The 21,589-nt window shown below is 36.2% G+C and overlaps 1 protein-coding gene across 1 annotated transcript in view; it reads right to left on the bottom strand.

Annotated features, from left to right (window-relative positions):
* Positions 1-21,589, bottom strand: part of brinp2 (bone morphogenetic protein/retinoic acid inducible neural-specific 2) — a 198,742-nt gene that overhangs the window by 22,348 nt on the left and 154,805 nt on the right. The gene's annotated exons all lie outside the window — the stretch shown is intronic.

Genomic DNA, 21,589 nt, shown 5'->3' with positions numbered 1-21,589 from the left:
TTCTTTGCAGTCCAATCATGTGACCTGCTCCCTCTTTCAGCTGCAAGCATGTTTCCTATATCCAAAACTATTATGGGCATGTACCTGTCCTAATAGAAGTACCCAAAAAAGGAAACCAAGCTGAAAGAAGTGCATGTCTCTTTATAAAGTTGGGAAAGACAGAATTTAACCTTGAAGTTACTCCAGTGACTCAGCTGAAAACCTGCTGGGAAGACTAAGGTGAAAGAGAGGCACGGTGAATAATTCCTAGGTTGTAGAGCTGCTTCTCATCAATGTATCCTGGATTGTCTGTTTACCAGATTCCCTTCTTTCATCTACATGTAAACATCAGAAAGTAAAGGATAGTAGCCCAAAATGTGTGCCTGCAGTAATTGATGTAAAAAAACAAACACCTAATGTGCCAGCAGAACAAAAGCATCGAAACCACCAATAAATTATTTAAAATAGCAGTGGCTTAATAAAACAATGAAAAAAATCTATAATCTCAAAAGGGGAGAAAAAAACGCACAATCATACAAAACTCAATCAACATGAGCATCTTCTGTCACTCTCGGTGTTTTTATGGCACATGTTAATTGTCTTTCTTGAAAGTATCTTTTCTGTACATGTCATATGATTGCTATGCTCACTGGGTGAAATTAATAAGTTCAAACATGTCAGTCTGGTTAAATATCTCCACCTGCTGATGGTGTGCATGGCATTACAGTAGCAATTTTGGAGTAAAGTCCACCCTGAAGTCATACTCAACTCATTTTGGAGAGTAAAACTGGAAAACTGATATATAGTTATCAGTCCATTACAGGGTGACATAGACACAAACAGGACAAACAACCATAGCCACACAGACACACTCGCACCTATCTAAGGGCAAATTTAGAGTAACCAATTAACCCTTATAGGCTGAATGTGTCGGTGACGACACAGCCAAATTTGCAGTACTGTAATACCACCACACTTTGTGCTATCTGAAAAATTCCAACGGTTTCTGAAAGGGGAGACGTTGCGATTTCCAGCCAATATGGGGTTAGCCAAGGGAACATGAAATTATTACGGTAATTTCACTTCTGCAGTAGCAGAAAGTAAAATTAATCTACCAACTTAGCCACTGAGGAAGAAACGCATGCCGTTTGGAAATAAAAAAAAAAAATTGTGAATTGGCACAGCCTCCTGTTTTCAAGTAGTCTGAGGAGAAGTGATCTGTTTAGCCAAACCTAAACAGAATTTAGCATCAACTGGGTGCTTGTTTGAGATTTAAACCCAGAACCATCACTGAAGGGATAATATTGCCAAGTTGCTGGTGCATAAAGGACAGCTGGATAATCAATAACAATTGTATCAATCAGCAAATTTTCCAGTGCAGGTTTGTTATTCTAGACCACATTGCAGAGTGATACAGCACATAATTCTTCCAGTTTAACAGATGTCTCTTCTCTTCTTGTTTTAACTTTTTCCCCAATGAGAAAAATACTTTTAAATAATAATATTCTTATTTCCCACTTACTGAATCCTAACCAAGAGACGATACCTGATGTTGGAAATACATGATGTTAGTCTTAGAAAAAAATGTTACTTATACTACTTGTACTAAAAAAGTACACTTCTGTACTGATTTAATGATTTTATCAATTTGTTAAAAAAAGAGACAGTAAAACAATGATTCTAAAGTTGTTTGGCATTAAGATCTTTCGGCATGCATATTTCCGTTTTTTTGTGATAGAAGGAGTGCTTTTGTCTCGACTCCTTGTAAGTGAAGGATATGATTTTCTTCTCATTCAGCCTGCAGAAAATAGTTTGTCTTTGGTCCTTGGGAGAATTCACCTTTTGATCCATAGAAGCTGTGTTTTTAAATTGCTATTCATCTAAACGCAATAGGCTATGCTTCTCTCTTGATATGCATCTGAAGTCTACAGATGATTTTTTTTAACAGTGTTGATGTGTGTATGGTTTCATAACAAGGTTTCATGACACATCCATCTCTCCAGCACCAAATTCCCACTTGCCTTTTTTTTCTGACTCACAAAAAAGCACAGTTTCCCTTCATAAGAGACTTCTAACAACACCTACCTGGTATTCAGTAAGCAGTTATGTTACAGGAGCCCTTGATTACCAAAGACATGACAAATTCAGTTTACAGCTCTCCTATCAATTCTGCGGTAAAGTGTCAAACACCACTTCTATTTATTGATCATTTTATTCTTACTTTCAACAATGCCTGTCAAGACACAGCTGCGGTGTAGCTTCCAACAGCAAGCAGATAAACAGTTAGAGGTGAAAACATCGTTGTGCAACTTCACAGCGGTCTTCTGTTCTCACAGGATCGCGTAGAGACGTTCTCCAGGCTCTCACTGTAAGATGTCAAAGGTACTTGTGGCTCAGGGTAAAGTAAAGATAGGTACTGTTTGCATGAGGCTTAGACTCTACTGAGCTTCCTGTACCGAGGCTATGGGAATGACTTTGTTCCCCGCCGGCTCTCAAGAGTCAAAGGGGGAAAAGACAGATTAAAACAGATAGGCTGAGAGAGGAATAGAAATAGAGATTGCTCCGAGGGGTTTGGCAACCGTTGTAAACTGGCAACTTATGCTGAGGTGCATCTCTCCACTCCTACACTTAACCTGTTACACAGGGAGATATAATTAAAAATCCTAATGAAGAGCACATTGAGAATTTATGAACAGCAGATTTGTTCCCAATTATCTCCTTCCAATAAGATGTTACTGCTGAGAAGAGTAATGGGAGGCTGTAAATATCTCAGGTCATTTGGTATTAAATAGAAGTTGATCATCCAGTCATAATGACTCCTGCTCTGCTTGACTTAGTTACAGGTGGATGTAAACGGATACTAATTGTTCAGTCAGTCGGCCAGTTCTCTGGTTAAATTAGATTACAGATTGACTGAAACAGTGATTTTTCAACAGACTTGGCCCATGCCGGCGAAGGGGGTGAGGGAAAGGCTCTAAATGATGACTAAATGTGCAGTGGGCTGCAGTCTAATTAACAAACTTTGGATCATTTGTTGCCAAGCTCTTATACAATCACTGAGAGGACATTGGATGCAAGAGATAAGCAACAGATTGACTGTTTTTTCAATGTTGTACTTTACTAACTCATTAGGGTATAGCAAGGCTAAACTGGTGAGGACGGGTCAAGGTTTTAGGACGTTATACAAAAGATCATATAGTTTTGACTGCATTTAAAAGTTTCTCTAGTAAAGGTTCATTTACAGCACAAACTCAGATATTTAAAATAATGGCAACTATATTGCTGTGAAAAAGAATCTGCAAAGTCAGACTGACTATGCTTTGTTTTTGACATAGTTAATTACAAGTTTTCAAATCAATTTTTATACCAGACAGGCTGAATTAAACAAAAGTTTAATACCCCTACTTTTGTCAGTTTATCAAATACAATCCAAAAGACATTTTTGTTGATGAAACTAGAGTTTGGGCATATGTTGTAGTGAGCTGTGGTTTTCACCCAGAAGCTCTCATATAGATAAAAAATTTCTTAATAACCTTAACTGAGGCAAGTGAGAACTGCAATATTTCAGATGTTGTTCCACTTCTCATTTATTACCTCCTGGATGGGTTGTTGATAAACGTTTTGAGTAATTTTGGAGTAATCAGAGAAACAAATGACTTTGTTTCTCATCTGTCTCGAAATTTAGCTTGTTTGGGGTTTTAATGCATTTGCTTCTTGACATCTTCCAGTCTACTTTCCTTTTTAGACAAGTTTTTTGTAACTGATTTCTTGAGTCGACATGTCAGCCAGTAATCAGGGCTGGTTCTGGCTTTTAAGACTGAATCCAATGAATATCAGTCACATAATTAAAACAAAAACGTCTTATAATATAATCAACTACTTCAAGACAGATAGGCAACAATTATTTCTACTGCTGCTAAAGGAGAACATTATTACAATTCTAATGATGTTATGTTTAACATTAAACGGTTGGTAATTTGTGCATAACTTGAAAGTCTTTTGTTGACCAAGTTATTAAAAACCTTGTTATTGTACTGAGAAGGTGCAAACCCCTGAGTGAAGCACAACTCCTGAAATTGATAATCAATGATATTTGATCTTATGATATTTGATGTTTGTCTAAATAAATTACATTCCTCTAAACTATGACCTATGCCACATATCAAACTCTCAAGCTGTTCACCTTGTAGAGGTTCATTTACAAAAGAAAAGAAACCTGGAACAGAAAAAGTTCAGTTGTTCCTGACTGTAGAGCCGTTAATGAGCACCTCATTATCTAAAGGCCTTCTGTGTTATAATATACAGCTGGAGTTGGTACTAAAAACAGATAAAATAACACAAGTGCACAAAAAAGTGAACACACATGCATTGTGTTATAATGATATTTGATTGGCGATGTGTCTAATTGAGTCTCGAGAGAGAACGGTACTTAGCACCAAGACAGCGTTGGTTCAGCCAGTCTGAAAAGCAGCTAGAAATCACTTAACAGCATTAAAGTGCCAGATGATTGTAAGTTTTTCAAAAAGAATGACAAACTAAGCCAGAACTACTTCTGCCTAATTTGGTCCGTCAATCATCTGCGTGTAACCATGTCGAGAATAGTTGCATTTAATATCATCTCTCGGAGTTATTATTTAATTGAATATTTCCAGTGCATTAAAATTTATTGTTTTTTAACTAGCTAATCACTTAATGCCTTAGACTGTATGTTGCCACTGTTGTAATTGTGTTGTACAAAGAATATTTTCCAAACTCATGAGGGGTTCTCTAGCCTCAAATAAAAAGAGTGCAGTTACATTTTTTTTTCTAAACATAAGGTCAAAGTTGTTTTAAGACATTTTTACATGATTGTGCTTGTGTGAAATTATGAACCTTCAAAATAATTTACTTCAAAAAACCTGCTCACAAGACTGTTTTAAAAATATTCTAGAATATTAGATAAGAGGATGTTTCACCATTGGGAATAAAAATATCCACTTCATCCATTCTGTCAGAGAAACTACAATCATTATAAGCAATGGAAAACTGCATTCTACTTCAACAAGGTTACAGTATTGTTGAGTAAATGTGTTTTTGTTCATAAAGAGCTTACATCCTGTTAACACTTGCACCAGTCTTTCTGCATTGATATTGTTTTGACACTACAGACCACATAGTTGTGATTATTTTAATAACAGTGATTGTAATTAATATATATAAATACTAACTTCATCGTGATGAACATACTAGTCACTAATGCGCCACAATGTTCTTACATTATCTCGTTATTTCTTTAGCTGTTGAAGTGTCTCAAATAACAGACCTTCTATAAATTACAAACATATAACAATAACTATTTAATGGCATGTTTTTGTTCCCAAGTAATTCAGTAATAATGCAACATCTATTGTATTGTGTACCCTGCTACTTTTAGAGGAATGATTACCCATATTAAAAATAGGTAATTTATAGTTTTATAGTCATAGTATTATGAGCTAATTTAAATGAATAAACTCTGGTTCAGAGCAGCGCATTTATTTGCAAAATGTATTTTTTTTTACGTTTTCCTTTTTCTGCTGATCTTAACATTTCAATAATATTTATTAATGCTTATTGCAATAATAAGATTCCTTTACAAGTTTTAGCAACAACTAAGGAAGCATTACATGAGATTCTGGTTTTGGCAAGAAGGCCCAAATTCCACCTTGTTACATCACAGGTCAAACATTGATAGGTTTAAATGTGTCAAACTAGAGAGGAGCAAAAACTCTCCTATAAAATGATGGTTGATGCAACAGTGTCTGGGAAAGTATTTACAATCCACACTTTTATGTTCTTAGATTTATAATGGAAGTTTCTTTTTTCTACAGATAGACCGTCTTTGCCAGGGCAAAAACTAGCAATGTATAGAAGACTTTATATATTTCAGGTTGTTGCAGATAGTTTTGAATAGCTTTGATGCCTAGCTTTATTCCAATTCAACTATGAAAAAACAATCTGCTGGGTGGAAATCTGAAAAGACCTAGGGGACTGACTGATGCTAGTTGACTCTATGGAGTTGAGATGCTTCAGGCATCTGAAAACAATAACCCCACGGGGTCAAAGTGCCTTTATACAGTATGTGAATGACTGAAGGCAAACCCAGGAGTTGCTGGACACAGGGAGCCACAGGCATTGCGCTGCTCATGTAGAACTTGTAATTTTGACCAGCTACAAGGAATCCATTTGGCATCACAGATGTCACACTTTGTTTAAATAGGTTAAAAAAAGAAAATAGAAGTGTAATACTTGGAAATGTAAGCAAACTTTATTTATTTGCACTCGCATATGAAGGCTGGCTTGGAAACTTTTTAAAGGTCCACTTCAGCCCCAGGCAAAGTTCTTCTGCAGAACGCCCGTTTCTTTCAAAGTCTTATTGCTGCCCAATTTTCTATTGCGATGTTTAGACAATCTCACCTGCACCTTTGGCAATATGAAAAGCCTGCTTTTAAGTCTGATAACCCCCCCTCCCCCCAAAAAACCACAGGAGTTACATATGTTTTCTTTATTTCTCCAAATACAAAGCAAAATCTATTTTGTTCTGGTCATAGTTCTCAGAAGCTATAAAAGCTCATTTGGATGAAAAGTTGAAAAAAGTTGTGATGGGCAAAGGTTTGCTCAAGGATGCTGATCCAGGAGGAGTTATTTTCATCAGGGTAAGCATTGTAATAATCTATGTATCTTAGATGGCTGTGGCAAAGAAAGACAATGTTAAGGAGTCCACAGAAAACTGAGGCATCAGTGCAGAAGTCTTTGGTTTTGTCAAAGCTAAACTTTTCAGTGAAACAAGAATTTACAAAAAAAGAAGAAAAACACAGACATAAAGCCAATGATGACACAGAAATCCCACTATTTTCAACTTGAGTGGCCCTGACCTGTGACTCCCTGGAACCGCAATCTTTTTCTGATTAGTGAGGGCACCATATCCAATCTTTCACCAGCTCACAATAACTACAGCTTTCAGTGTCGAAGTAAAAATTTAGGAACAAAATCTCAAAGTATGCCATTTTCAGTACAAGTAAGACATTTAAAAATAAAAGTCAAAGGAGAGACAGAGACATTCAGAAGCTATTTAAGAGTCACCTGTATTTTTGATGATATGTTAAAACATGTCTAGTCCATTGAAGCTTCAAGAGAGAACAGGAGACAACAGGACGAGTTGATGTAACACAGTAAAGTTGCTTTGTTTTGTCATTTTCCAATTTCAGCTGAAGTTATTCTGAAATTGTTCACAAAGTTCTGATCTGAGGTCTCTTCTCTCATCACGAAGTGGTCCAGCCAGATTCCAGACCTAAAATCGCGGTTAAGATGTGGCTGAAACTTTAGACCACAGAGATGACAGAAAAGCCTTAAAGGCCCAAATAATTTCACAGAGGACAAATAGTCCATAATGTTACCATAGACATGATGGAAGCTTGTTAGCATTTCCAATTTTTGAAGAACCCATCAGGCCTCGTTTGAGCAGTAAGGCACAGTTGGTTGTGCTTTGGTATGATACGTTACGGTTCGCATATTCAGTAGAGCGTTTCCTCTGCCAGATGGATTCTCACTGGGTAGGTGGGGTTAAACCCAAATGCTTGTATCATATCAGTGAGACAACATTTGTGACGCACTAGTATATCTCGTGCTTGTGGCAAGCAGTGATGTTTTTCTCTTTTGGTAGATATTTTCTTTTATATATCACCTTTTAGTGTTATGTAACACCGAACCATTTACCTGTGAATTTTGTGTTTTTCTTCCTTACCTACCAACAGAAGTATTTTCATCTTTTTATTTTTCATTTGACAGTTGGAGGACTTTCTGTCCAACATCTTCCTTTGATTATTTGACAGTTTTTGTCTCCAGTATTCCTGTTAGCCAGGCTATGAGTTAACAAATAGCAAAGTCATTTCGTTTTTGCAACTGTGCCTGTTCTTCTGCCTCTTCGTGTTTATCTTTGGACTGACTCAGAACAAAATGTTCATACTGGAAGAACAAACAAAGAAAATCCACATATACATATGTATGTATATATATGTCCTTCCTTGTCAAGTTCAAAGGGCATGTTTACCAATTAACACCATAATGATAAACTCCCCTTGGTGTTGAGTCTCAGGTTGGTTGGTTGCTTTGATCAGGCACTGAAAGCAGTAAGAGATCTCAGCTAACACCAGTCATAGACACCTGAAGTCGCCAGAGTTTAGCAGTTACTTGGTTAACACAGCAGATCCATTTAAATAGTGTAATTACACTTTATAGAGATTGCTAGATTTCAGGTGGGTAGCATGAAAATGCTTCTCTATAAACCAACTCAACACCGAAACCAACACTACTCAAACACACACAAAGCATGCCATTATTCTTTACCTTAAAGTTCAAGATATTGCCAATTTTAAAAAAGAAAAAGCTCACATCTTCAATAAAGTCTTAATCAAACTCTAGTGCTGTTATGTTTTTCTTTGTCACTGTCCTTTCTTCTTCTTCCATTACCTTTCTTTTATCACATCTTCCTTTCTGGACTTTTGGCCCTTTATTATCTGAAAATCTTTAACAATTTCTTCTCTTTTCATTTTTTCATTTTGCACCGCCCCAATTTCCTCTGACTTTTTCTTTTTAATCTTGTCTACTTTAAAGTCCTCCACTCTTCTTTTTTTCCCCTCAATTTGCTCCGCTCTCTCTCCTCATTGATTTACTACCCTCCCTTTTCTTCCATCACATCATTTTTATTCCCTACACATGTTAACAGAATTAATAGCTACCAGGTTATGCCTTAGAGAACCTCTGCTATCACCTCCTCTGCACAGGAGCAAGGTCCTTAGGAGAACTGCTGCCGCCTGGCCATTTGTCAGCTGGGGGATCATGTCTACGGGCCGTCTACCAGCCTGGGTGTGGCAAAATCAAGATAGGACAAAAGAAAACTGAGCTCCTTTAAGGGATGTCTCCCTTCCAATTGATCAAGTCTTTGGAGGTACAAAAACAATGTCTAGATTTTGTTTTTATCCTTACTAGTAGATATGAACCAATCTCTTATTTCACATTCAATAAATTATATTTAATAAAAAATTTGTCTATGTATTAGACTTCTATGCCTTCTATTTTTAGCCTTCATTCACTGTTCATTTCATTAATTTGCTTCCAAAAAGTCACACTTGTTCATTGGTTGATAATGTATTCAGATACTTATGAATGTTTTTTAAATCAGATCTTTGCTTGTCCTCCAAGTGTCCCCCTGTTTCACTTTTAAGTACACACTTCCTAGTATGCTGTCATGGTCAAGGACTAAACAGGAAATGGGTGATACATTATGTAATTAACAAAACAAACAATATTCTAGAGACAGTCTGGAGAAATGCCTATCAATATTTGTTTACCAAATGACAACTAATGCATCAAGGTCCCACTTGAGTGTACAAGAATGAGGTTAAGCTCTGGACTTAGACTGGAGTAGGTATTGCAACACTTTTTCTCATTTTCAGACACTTTGCTACAGTTTTGATTTGGGGATCATATCACTGTTCTGCATCATGAGTCAGTCTGGGCCAAGCTTCAGCAGGCAGACATAATTTGACTTCATAATTTGCTAATTAGATTTAAGTCAACTCTACAAATGGTGGTGGAGGGATAATGATTTCAACATGCTTCTTATTCAGTATGAGGTGTTTGTGCTGATATGCTTCCGTCTTGCTTTAGCCAAACACAGCTTTGTGCAGTGAAACATCTCTACTTTGGTTCTATCTGTTCAAAAGAGATTGTTCCAAAAGTCTTGGTGCTCAGTCAGATGCAGCCTTGCAAGCCTAAGTCGTGCGGCCACTTTATTTTTAGAGGGAAAAAGCCTTTTTATTGGAAACCTGGCCATACTCTCCAATGTGAACGGTGAAATTTAAAATCTTAAATGAGGTCTGCCAAGCTGCCAAAACTCCCACATTTATAGAGATGGCCACAACTGTTGATGATTACTTAGACAAGTTTGATAATTAGAAACATGTGATTGTTACTTTCACTTTCAAATGCATTTCTTTAGTGGTAAGAAGCAGAGCCTGACGTATTCTCAGTCAATAACGGAAGCGAACATATAAAATATAAATTGTATTGTTTATATGCAAAAATATCAAACAAATGATTGAGTTTTGATTGCTTTCAGTACATGAAATATGAATAGCAAAATGTAATGATTATGATTAAAGATTACTGACTACATTGTTAACTTACTCTTTGCAATTTCCATAAATTATTTCTAAGATATGCTAGAAATATAAATATGAACAGTAGACTTTGACTGGATGTCTATTTTTTTCTCTCCTGTGTGTTTAAATTTTTGCACAACTTTGTATGTCAGAACATTTAGGGAAAACTACACACTCTCACTTCACTGAAATTTTAGGCTTTTTTCTTTGAGAAATTTGTCAATGTCGAAAGGAACAATGTCTTCTAAAAAATGTTGATACAACTTATAGGCAATTTGAAACTATATTTACTTGCTGCTTGACAAAACTTTATGACAGTGGCTGTGCCGTTTCACTGATCGGTAGCTTAAGTGCATTTTGCTCCACAAATAGGAAATGTGCATTCTCTGCACAGTCATTAATCCCCTGCTGACAAGACCATTTAAGTGCTTTTTCTCTCCTGCTAGTTTTTGATGTAACACTTTAGCAGTGACCAGTGGCCGCTCTCTGTTTGCAGGGTTCAAAGCCAAATGGAATAGGTTGAAATGGCAAAAACGGCAGATAGGAAAAAACAAACAAAGAAAAAAAAAAACGATGCTACTCATTCAGCAGTTAATATTTAAGTTTTGGTCTGAAATCTGATAAATCTGAAAGAACCTTTGTATCAAATTAACAAACAAATGTCATCATCAGCTATTCAGTGCAGGAATGCTTTGCAGTATTGTCAAGTGGATTTAAGTCTGGATTTTTAGTTGGTCGTTCCAACATGATTTGATGTTTTCAATTACAGCGCTGGCCGTACAGTTAGGCTGTTCCTGCTGAAAGGTGAACCTGCTTCAACTCTTTTGAACCATCTAACGGGTTTCCTGAATCTCATTCATCCGACTTCTCATCTCCACCAGCAGCACTGGAATACAAAAATTAAGCACATTGTTTACAGCAAGATTATTCAACACCACGTCGTTATATCAAAGGACAGATAATACTCAAGAATGGAGAAAGAAATTGGATTTGCAGATTCAGGTTTGTGTGGTTTTTTCCAAAACAAAGTTTTTGGTGAAAGTGGTTGAGTAATACTTTTTGCAAGGCATGATCTATTTTTGTCTTAAAAACAATTAAAAGCACATAACTTAAGGGCGTGCTGTGGTGGCGCAGGGGGTTAGCACGCCCCACATTTGGAGGCCTTAGACCCGCGGACGTCGTGGGTTCGACTCCCGGTCCCAACGACCTTTGCCGCATGTCCTCCTTCAAAAATGGCGCCGGCTCAGCTGGCTGCCTGCAGACGCAGCTCCTGTCGTGTGTGTGTTAATCTGTGTATAAAAAATTCTTGCGAAATAATTTCCCTGCTGGGATGAATAAAGTAATTCTTCTTCTTAAGCCTGTTGCAGTCCTCCGGGATCCATTGGACTCCTTAAGTTTTTTGTACCCTGTGCGTGGTCCTGGTAGGGTCATACTGACCCGCGTGCGCTTTTACCAGTATTTTTTTATGTGATTTCAGGCTGACTGGAACCCCATCGCTTCCCCATTGTCCGACCGTGACATCTGCCATGCTCCTTCTGAGCGTCACGCTAACACTGGAGGAGGGGTAATCAGCAAACATGTTTAGATTCTTCACTGTGCCAATGTGCCAGTTTCACTCGTTCTAATTAACAGTGGCAGGTAAATACAACATCTGGCTTTTACACACTTACAATGGTGGTGAGGCAACTGCACTCATGAATTGCCTGGATGAGATTTTAACAGCAAGGATGATATTCAGTCATTGAAGGAAAACAACTGATGTAATGACAATTACAACACCCAAACAGTCTGCTGTAGAAAAAACATAGATACATTTAAAACAGGTATTTGAAGAAAATAAAATCTGATTGTTCTAGTTTTAACTCAAACATAGTCAAGTAAAGGGATAAACAATACATACATTAATGCATGTAAAATGTTTCTATTATCTTCCACCCAGCAAAAACTGATAAGATATTTCAACATCAAATAAAAGTTTGTAACAATGTTATCAGTTTGCTACGACAACATTTTTTTCTTGCCTCATAAAAAGTTTTAGTTTATACGATGCTAATATTTTGTTGACAAAGCAATAAAGCATGTGTAATATTTCTAGATACATTTGTAATTGGACAGAGATAATGTTTGTGATGATGTGAAGTGGGGAGGAGCCTGTGCACATCTGAAGGTGTGATTCTCAACCAAACTGCTGTGAAGTAGTAATAGACTTACACCTGTGCTCACAGACCATGCTCAGAGACTGTCTGTTAAATATCACAGTTATAAGGTGTGTATTTCTGTAACACCTTCACACTAAGAAAAATTATCTCTAAATTGTGATGATTGGGAAACAGTGAGCAGCTTTCCTTTATGTAGTATGATCAATAAATGGTGATGATTAGAAGGAAGGAATAGTCTGTAGCTTCCATCTTAAGTCTAAGAACTGTGATCTTTTTACATTGCACCTGTTCTACAGGCTGTTAAATTTGTGAAAACTATGTGGAAAGCTGTTGAAGCCGAAAAATAAACAGATGAACCTTAAACAGTCATATATTTACTTATTTATTTTCAAATTAAACAGTTAATTTATTATTTTAAAAAATGATCTGATTACAGAAATAAACAAAACAAACTGTATTTTTAGCTTGTTTCTTTCACCCTGGGAAGAATTTTAAACACATCTGGCCCCTACACTCAAAAATAACATAATTTAAATCCAAATTAGTTGACAAACATTTAAGTTCACATAAAGAGAAGCCAGACTATGGAGTGCAAGTTGCAGTGTTTGCTCACACTGCAACAAAAATAAAATGTAAGACTTCGGCTCAAAGCTGAGACAGACAGTCCCGAAACTCTCAAACAGGCAATTAAATATCTTTTACACTGTGGGAACAGTGAGCAGATCCCTCTGGAGTCAGGTATACTGAGCTAAACTGTCATAAAACTCCTACGTGCTGCTCAGTTGTGCCAAAAGACCAGGAAAAGCCTCAAGCAGGGCACCTAATGATTAAAAGAAAAGACACATCAGCTGAAGCTACTCTGTTGTCTGTGAATCTGATGGGTGGGATAATCTGCTCTGACTATGTTCATCATCATCACCCTGGAAAATTACAACTTTCTTTATTTTATGTTCAGTAGGAGATGTCAATTGCAGAGTGGGTAGGTTTTGTAGAAAAGCTATTGACATGGAGGCAGCAGAGAGCACGGCGGGTCAGGTGAAAAGTCAGCATCCACCCACCCTGACTGCATCTGCCTGTTGCCAGTGGCAACCACTTTCAAAGGGAGAGAAACGAGCGTGTCTTCTTACTCTTCCTGCAGTGGTAACATAATCACATAATCAGTTTTAAAATAATACGTCTACTCATGTAGGTTATTATATCTACTCAATTTTTAAAAAAATGGAAATTCACAGAGATGTTTCTCTCAGTCCCATTAATTTATATAGAGTAATATTGTCAAGGTTATAGGACATATAGTAGGTTTTTAACAAATGGAGTCTAGTTTTAAAAACAATTACACCACATCTCATTTACCCCTTTACATGAAAACTTCACCTTAAGCCGATAGACTAATATCACTGGCCTATTAACCTGCAACAAGGATAATCAGCCCAGACAATCGATCATCAAAGAAAAGCCCGAATTTGACAAAGCATCAAAAGAAAAAAACTGTTAACTAAAAAAGAAAAAAAAAACATGATAAAGTATAATGGCACACCAACTGGGAACAGGGAAGATGAAAGGCTACTCTTTGCTGATACCTTTTTAAATTATAGTCAGCAAACTTTGAATCTTAATTTATGTTCCTTTGGAAAACATCTCCTGACTTAAACATAGAAAAGCTTTTAACTCATCTATGTGTTCAGACAGCATTCATTAGTGATTTTTGATGTATTTCACCGCTCACTCACTCAAGTCTGCCAATAAAAGACTCCAATCTTGTACCTCTCAGTAGATGAATAACATTATTATGGAGACAGCGCAATTCAGTAAAGGCTTTATCAAAGCCATTAGAGGTGAATTAAGTCTGAAATGTGTGTGAGGGTATAATAGGTTGGCATTGTTGATGGATCCTGAGGAAGCTTTTTGTCTAGGATATACTTAGACACTGGAAATCTGTCTTCCAACAGTTTTAATTGTATTACCCCTAATTAAAATTTGCCGCAAAGGATGTGTAAGCAACATTTATTACAGGAGCACATAGCTAATAAACTAAGAACAATGACATAATCCAATAATTTATAACCCACTATAAACCAAACATTTGTCCCAACTAAAAATCATCTAAGTTATCCTTATCCATAGCAATGGATATGAAAATTGTTTTACCTAAGTCTAGAAATATATGTCTACCTGCTTGTCCCACTAAAACAAACCTGCAGTGACTGCATTATTGATGCACTTTTAAGTGAAAATACTGGGATGACATATTGCCCTTTTATGGAATATGGGCATTGTTGTGTCTTTGTTCCAATCATGCACAGGGAAGTAAATCAATACACACGATTTATATCAAGAACTTTAGTCACTTACTCAATTGGAAAAGTGACCCAGGTGATCTGTAATTTTATGCAAATTCACATTCAAGCAAGATTACTGTATTATTATCAAATTCCTTTAATATTTGGCCTGTCAGAAATAATGGAAACCTTTGCAGGAGGCAGTTTTCTTGTGTAACTCCATCTTAGATATGCATGTCAAGACAGAATAGGTAAAATTTTTAATGGGGAAAAAATTATAAATTTAGTCTTTAGCTGACTGCAAAATATGGGGATTCATAACTGAGGACCTGAATCTGTATTGAAGCTAATGTTTTGTATATTACTTTTATGCTTCCCCACACGTCAGCACAGTAACTCAAACATGGTAAAAGTAACATACATTATAAAGGATAAAAAGCTTTCTGACTGAGGATGTACTTTGTTCTCCACAGGATGACAAAGCTCTGACTCAAAATCTCCCAAGCATATGTGATTTCTAGCAGATTTATGGTTTAACATCACACCAAGAAAGTTTTATTTCATTTACCCTTTCAATATTTGCATCATCAATACGTTTAATGCAATATTTTTTGCATGTTTTGCAAATAACTTGAATGTAGTTTTCACTAAATGTAATAATTTCTGGTATTGAGGATCTTGTTGAGGTCTATTTTTCCAACAAGTATTACAACATAATGATTATGTGCTTTTAAAAATTATTCATTGTATGTAAACACTGGGTAGACGTCATGTCGCCCTCTTAAACATATGTGAAGGTTTTCGTTCTCCCATCAAACCAGAATATATGAATAAACCTTTCATCCAGATTCTCTGCTTAAGAATTTAGGAAACAAAAGCTACTTGCTACATATGTCTGGCCTGTCCTTGTTGATGTGAAAAAATAAAAAAAGGACAGATGTTCTGCAGAATAAGACAAATAAACCAAGAAAGAAATGTGGAGGAAGCAGAGACTACCTTTGCCAAACATCTTTGCCGTTGAACAAAGGAAGAAAATTAGATGAGAAGGTGGAAGAAAGGGCTGCCAAGTCTTTAGCTAAGTTGAAATCCATCTTTAGAACTAAAAAAAAAAAATCCTTCTTGTGTTGTTTCCTTAAGAAATCCAGGAAGTGCCTGCGCTAAATCAACAGCCTGACACAACCTGCTTTATAAGAGCCATAAAAGCAAAACTGGGCAGACAGTCAAAACGGTGGAGTCCTGATAGCATTGAGAGGAACCTGTGCCAAGACTATTTGTGGGTGGTACCGGTTACGAAACTGATTCGTTAGCTTGTGGGGACATTTGTTTTTTTTCTTCCACTGACATAACGAAGACAAACAGACAATTAACCAATCTGTAACCCAATGCAAAATGACTGGAGGAGACCTATAAAGCAAAGCGGAGAAGGTGAGGAATCGCAGAGGGAAAGGGAAAAGCCTCGGGCGTGGCATGTGGCTGTCATTTATAATGAGGAGATGATGGTTAAGCAGTTCTGCCTATTACTGATATGAAGGTATAACACAGCAGGAGGAGCAGCACAATGCAGAGCTAAACGTTCATAATACACACAGTTTAGAGTTGACAACATGAATGTTATTGATTGCACAGCAGAAGGAGCAAGTTCAATAATGCCAGCAATGAAATTTTAAAAACCACTGAGGTTTTGTCTGAGGGCAGCCAATGGATTAAAGTGATTTATCAGTGCAGACAGCTTTGATTCGGAGCTGGCATTCACTAAGGTCTCACTCATCGCAGAGGAATGAGGGGGAATATGAAAAACATGAACATGTATGAACATGGTGTATGGAAATGCTTTATCCTGGAATTGTCAACCAAATCAGTGCACAACAATTTTTTTTCCCCATATATAATGTGACTTTCAATACCGTGGTCAAAATATTCACATAGATTCACATGAAAAGAAAAAATATATCCCTAAATATTTTTTTTCAACTTTTGTAATGTGTATTTTATTAAGTGTTTTTGCAACTATAAAAATCCATTACAAACTAGTGTGGAAATCTGAATTAAATTGGAAGTAACTTCTTAACTTTTTCTTCTCTTTTCTTTTTTTTCTTTTTACAAAGGGTCTCGGAGGTGTTGCATTCATTTATATTCAGCACTCTTTAGTCTGACAAATCAAATGAAAATCCAATGCAAATAATTTCTCTGAAAACAAAAAGTGTGAAATTTAATCTCAGTACGACTTATCTGTAAAATAATCACTCGGGTAATAAGTGAACAATACTAAGTGTTTTTGGATAGAACTGAAGGGCCTTCAACTAAATATTAGTCTGTCCACCTTCGCAAGCAGACTTCTGCGGGTATTCTAATTTTAGCATATCGTATTGTGAAAGATTTGTTTATTTTACATTGAATAATACAGGATATATATCCAAAACATATGAAATGACTCATGGTCTCATTTTATTACAACATACAAAAAAACAGGCCTTTTAACAGAAGTATACCAACTTGTACAACCAATTTAGGAATCCTGTCACAGACAAGTACTGGGTTTCAAGCTAGTAAAAATAAAACTACCGTAAGTTTACTTGGGGTATTTAATATATAAACCGTTGTAGACTGATGCATATGTTGACAATCTCTCCTAACAGTCATACTGTTAACAGGTTTCCCTGCCTGACATCTGTATCTCATGTTGGAATTGCAGAAACATCCAATTAACACCGACTGATGACAATAAGCACCAGATACAACAGCGCCGCACACAATAGCAGCATTTCTCAAATGCTTGTCTGAACTTATCCTTGCATGGTCATTATGGACTGTTTTATAATTAGTCCACTAATGAGCAGGAGTATGTAACAAACAGCTGGTCTCAACTTCTCCTTATGCAAGCAAACTCTGACAGAACCAGAGTTTACAACAGTGCTAATGACTCTGAGGCTGCAGGGCTTATTATAAAAGCCTGATAAAAGTTGGTTGGAAGTTTCAAGTTTAAACTTAAAACTAATGTGGAAGTGAAAACTTTCAAAACATACATAATCTCAGTCCTCACATTTACAGATATGAGAAGATAAAGACTTCTCATATCTTTATCTTTATCAAAATAAAATCATCTTCTATGGTAGCTGCATAACTTAGAATACGTGTCATTTATTGCAAATACTTTATACAAGAATTTATACAAAAATTGTGTAAGAAATATGCAACACTCTCATATCTTTTGGTCTTTTGCTTCAACACACACAAATCAACTTAATGGTTTAAGTCCAGACCTTTGGAAAACTTACTGACATGCCAAGTAGGTAATTCAGGTGTGTTGGAGCAGGGATGCATCCAAAAGTTACAAAACAGTCACACTTGAGGTCCAGAGTTGCAGACCCCTTGTATAACATTTCATAGAGGTATTTGGACATTTTGCTACTCTGTGCATAACGTCTAGAGTCCTGGATAAGAAGGACGGTCAGAGAAGATGGAAACTTCTGCGTTGATGTGGTCATTTGCCATGATCTCTAACAAGGTTCACTGGCACATTAGAAAAGCTTCACATTGCAAACAAGATGCTTTTTTGTGTAATTATCCTTAGTTTCACACCAAATCCACTTCTTGCCTCTAAAAAAATGTTTGGCAAGTAGATGGTGTCTGATTGTTGTTATGGGAACTTGATGAACCCACGATGCCACTCATTGCTCAGTTTTTTGTCATTATGCTTTGTAGATGCTTTTACCTTGCTTCCTGATTCATGATGTGTGGTGAGGATAAAAATGGCATAATGGAAAGTGAATAAAATAACTCGAACCAAGAATCATTTCAAACTTTTACCTCAGGGAAAGAAACTTTTCACTAATGAAAAGTTTTTGAAATCTAAGAATAACTTCAAGTGTGAATTAACATAAAGGTGTCAGTTCCATTTATTTTCAGCAATAGTCAAATCTATTGCAAATTTAGTTAAAAATGTTGTATAATGGTTGCCTTTTAATAAGTACTGAACCATATGCTCTCGCAATAAGGCTTTCTATGCTTTTCCCCAGAACAACAAACTAATTTCACCATAATATGTAGCAGCTACCATAATGCAAAATGTTAAAAAAAATAACCTTTATTAGGTTTGATTATGCAGAAGCATAGAAAATGTGGAAACCTCCTCACTCTAATGCATCTTGCCAACAAAAATACCCACTTTTATTTATGTAATTATATAACTTTTAATAAACAGTTCATGGGGCAACAAGCCACCATTAATGGGTTAGTTGTATGCATTCATCCAAAAGCATCACCACACGGATGTGAACGCTCTAATGAAATTATTGTGTGTGCATGAATGCTGAACACGCACAAAGCTTTTCAAAACACAGAAAAATAAAATGTATTAACATGACCAGAACTTCCCATAACCAACATGAAGTGAATACAGAGGGAGACGGAAAGCTCTTTTTTTCTTTTTCTCCTCCCTCCGTCTCCTTCTCACTGTGAAGCTAACACCACCTCCTGCCCACCCTCGGAGCCGGGAATTGAATCTTAATTACCTAGAGGCTCCGTCTTATGTTTCATGGATGAGTTACCTCATTTGTTAGTTACATCCTATACTCACGCTCCTCATGCTCAGTGCCTGAGAACCCTTGTTCGTCGTGTGAGCCGAGTTAATGTTTCAAAGACCCACTCTAATGGGTTGCATGTCGAATCTAACATGGTATTGATGTGCTAATTCTAACCGCTATCTGAATTTCATTATGAGAAATCAACTCTGAAGGTTTGCAGATGCATGGAGTTGACACACATGAACTTGTTTAACCCATTTTAATTTAGCATGCGTTGGTTACCAGTCCACCAAAGATTTAATAAGGTACTGTTTGGTTTAGAAACAACAAAAAAATATATCCATCATTCTATTCCAGTAAGTCATTATGTAATGCTTTTTAAAGTTATTAACAGCTTACATTTTTAGTAAGTAACAATTTTATGCACAAACCTTTGCTCAGCATCGTCTGTTTTCAAATTTACATTTTAAGCAATTTTGTTTTGATTTAATTTGATAATACCATGCCACTAAACATGGCAAAAAAAAATTTCTTGAGTTATGGAGCAAAGAATAATTCTGTGATGCCGACCGTCACCCACCTTCTGCTGCACACTGCTGGTCAGACGGCTGAATGAAGGCAACTACACTTTTCTCTCATGAAACTAAAGGAGAACCACATGTTTTTTTATTGCTGTTTTTATACTACAATAAACAGGTCAAAACATTTCGCACAATTACCAAGACTTTACTACTTACCTGAAAACGACTTGAATTTAACAGGCCTTGATTTTAGATTTTTATTAATAGTGTTAAAATTATAATAATCAGTATTCTAGAATTTGTATATCATTGATACATTTTTATAGTAATATCATTAAATTATTTTATTAAAAATGAATGCAAATTTGTCTTGTAATAAATTTTTGTATTTCTCTTTACAATAAAAAAAATGCAATTTCTAATCATGGTTAGAAATGATATGTGAGAACATCTTATCCTCTTAAGTTGTTATTGTCATTCTGCTGAATTAATCCATGGATAAATATTCTGTTCATATCTTTATGAAACATAATGCAAAGTGGTTTTGGTTGCTTCTTGGAAATGAAAATGAAGAAGTAGTTTATTTTGAAACAAACTCTGGCATTAAGGTCAGTCAATAAAAGATTAAAAGCAACAACAGGACCATTAGTTTCCCTAGAATTCATTATTACTGGATTTTGGTGCACCAAAAGCTCCAAGTTGCTGGCTAATGATGTGATCAAAGTGACTTTCCTCTGCAAAACCCTGAAAAGTTGATCCATGATAGTCATAAAAAAACTGGCAAAGACAAACATAAAAATCAAATCTAAATTGTGACTTTGTGTTGCTGCAGCCAAGTATTATTGCCATATAAACATAAAAATGGAACCTGTGCCATTTCACTTGAACTTGTCCAAAGTATTACTAATATCATCAGTTCCCTTCATCTTGTTTTGTGTGGTGTGGCTTGTTTTGACTCTGAATAAAGGTTTAGGAAGGTGGAAAAAGTCTGCAACCAAATGCAATTCAGCAGAGTTCAATTTCAGTTATTAAAGGGTGGGAGGTTGGAGAGGTGATGTTAAATCGACTTTATTTTAGCCTTACATCAAGTTAACTATATTCCCTCATCAGAACCATATTTGAAGTGTTGCTTTGGCTCTTCCATGCGTGTTTGAAAAGTCCTTGAATCTCCTGAGGGGTTGCTAACTGCTTGCTCATATAAAGTCCTGCCTATTTCCACAAAGCTCCTCCCTGCAGTCTCCAAGCCGAGCTGCTCCCCCAAGCCTTCCCCGCTCAGCTCCACTAGACTAGCGGCAGCAGCAATCAGCAAACTATGTCTCAGCCCAACAATCCTAGTAACAACGGAAAGGCATTGTTGTGATGACATGCTGAAGATGGAGTCTCGGAAACAGTAGGAGGTTCTTAAAGAGGCAGAGGCCAATTTCAAGGTATCAAAATTGCAAAGTCCAATTTTTTTTGAGTCATGTTTGATATATAGAGTATTTTTATAACAACTTAAGGTAACATAGTTACTTGATTGTGCAATAAAATGGAACTATCTGCCTGAAAAATACATAATACTGCCCTTGTCTAAAGAACTCTAATAAATTAAATACATTAGCGCAAAACCAATTAACATTAAGATTTATTATTGCAGCAAATTATGTGCATGATACCAGTATTTCATAATGTAAATGTGAAAAGTTTAAGATGTTGTTATAATTTTTAGTACACTGTCTCAAAGCTTACAAAAGCATTATGACAAAAAAATAAAAAATAAAACTAAAAATATGGATTCAAAAGTGTTTTTTTTTTTTTTTTTTTTTCTTTTCTGAAAGCTGGCCTGGTTACCAATTTCACAAAACCAAAGGTGTGATGTTCCTGAAGTTTTCACACCTTTCAAAGACATCTTGCCTCCCATAACTGAACATCGCCTCCTCTACCGAGAAAGAAAACAGCTTTACAGCA

The sequence above is a fragment of the Xiphophorus hellerii genome, chromosome 6 (genome assembly GCF_003331165.1).
Source record: "Xiphophorus hellerii strain 12219 chromosome 6, Xiphophorus_hellerii-4.1, whole genome shotgun sequence".
NCBI lineage: Eukaryota > Metazoa > Chordata > Actinopteri > Cyprinodontiformes > Poeciliidae > Xiphophorus > Xiphophorus hellerii.
The sequence above is the reverse complement of the archived record's forward strand: the minus strand, read 5'-3'. Positions and strand labels throughout refer to the sequence as shown.